This window comes from Mus caroli, chromosome 13, assembly GCF_900094665.2.
Source record: "Mus caroli chromosome 13, CAROLI_EIJ_v1.1, whole genome shotgun sequence".
Classification (NCBI taxonomy): Eukaryota; Metazoa; Chordata; class Mammalia; order Rodentia; family Muridae; genus Mus; species Mus caroli.
In genome coordinates this window covers 82,390,617-82,392,051 of record NC_034582.1, presented here as the reverse complement: position 1 = coordinate 82,392,051, position 1,435 = coordinate 82,390,617, and positions in this window count along the sequence as shown.

Below are 1,435 nucleotides of genomic sequence, written 5' to 3'. Positions count from 1 at the left end.
GATTGGACTGGAGCAGAAGCTGTGTTCCACTCACCAGCAGTCTCAAAATCCTGTGGTGGGGTTCGTGGGTAGCTGGCGGGTGTCAGCAGACCCTGCGCTCTAGCTCCCCTGGTGCTGATTCGGCCGGATGAGGCCTGTGGCCCTACTCAGGCCGGTTTCTAGTATCACATTTTTTAATACTCTTCTATTTTATGCAATCTTTCCTTCCCTGTCATGAGCTTCTCTCTAGTTTCCTGGGTTCTATACAAACTTACTCTACACATATGTACCTTTCGCAGTACTTCATCCTTTTGACATTTGTCATCTACATTAACATCCTTAATTCTTTTAAATAAGCTGGGCTTTATATTGTTGTTCTAAATTACTTTTGATTTTGGCTTCATTTACTGGAAGGGGCTATCAAAGATAATTTTAATACCATCCACCTCAGGTTCCACATTACAACTGAAAATTTTAAAATGTCATTGAATTTACTTGGCTTCTGTGTACATATTTAGTGAGGCAAATATTTTAGTGCATTTGATATTAAAAGAAAACTAATGTAATATGATATAATGATCGAAATTCAGCTTTTATTTTCTTGTCTGTATTAATATAAAATCCCACTTACATTCGGGGATTCTTTTTAGGCAGATCTTGGAACTTTACTTTTTAGATAGGTGCTCTATTTTTATATTTCCATAAGCACCAGAAAGAGTCTAATAGTCTGAAACAATGAAGTTCAAAAAGATGCATCATTTAAACACAAGGCATATGCATTAAAGCTGTGGCTAGAATGGAATGGTTAACTATATGAAGTACTAGATAATTTTGGGAATGACACTTGAGGCAGCCTTGCTAAGAGTAGAATAGGAGGAAGGTTGTGATGAGAGTATAGAGAGAATATACTTTGTGTTGTATGTATGCATCATCTGACAATTAAAAAAAAAAGCTATGACCTATAAGAAAGAGTTAAATAGGAGGTGGGACAATCGGTAGAAGAGAAAGGTTTCTGGAATAGAGCCAATCAGGAGATTCCCCCAGAGGATTTGAGGAGGTGAATGCATCATACCTGAGTACAGGTAACCAGCTATGTGGCAAAATATAAGTTAAAATGACTGTGTTATGTAAGTTGTGATCTATTCAGAGTAGAGCCTAGCAATACAGCCAAAGTATTTGTAAATATATGTTGAGTTTGGGTCTTATTTCTTGGATCATAGGGCTGGGAGGCAGAACCAGACATATGAGACTTACACAACTCTAACTTACCTTTACTGTAATAACTTATCAGAAAATCGGCACTCACAATTTTAGAACTGCTGAAAGTTTATATAAAAATGGGAATCTGGCTCTTCCGGTCAGAAAAGCACCGGGGTAGCTAGGGCGCAGGGTCGTCTGACACTCGCCAGCTACCCACAACACCCNCCACAGGATCTTAAGACTTCTGGTGAGTGGA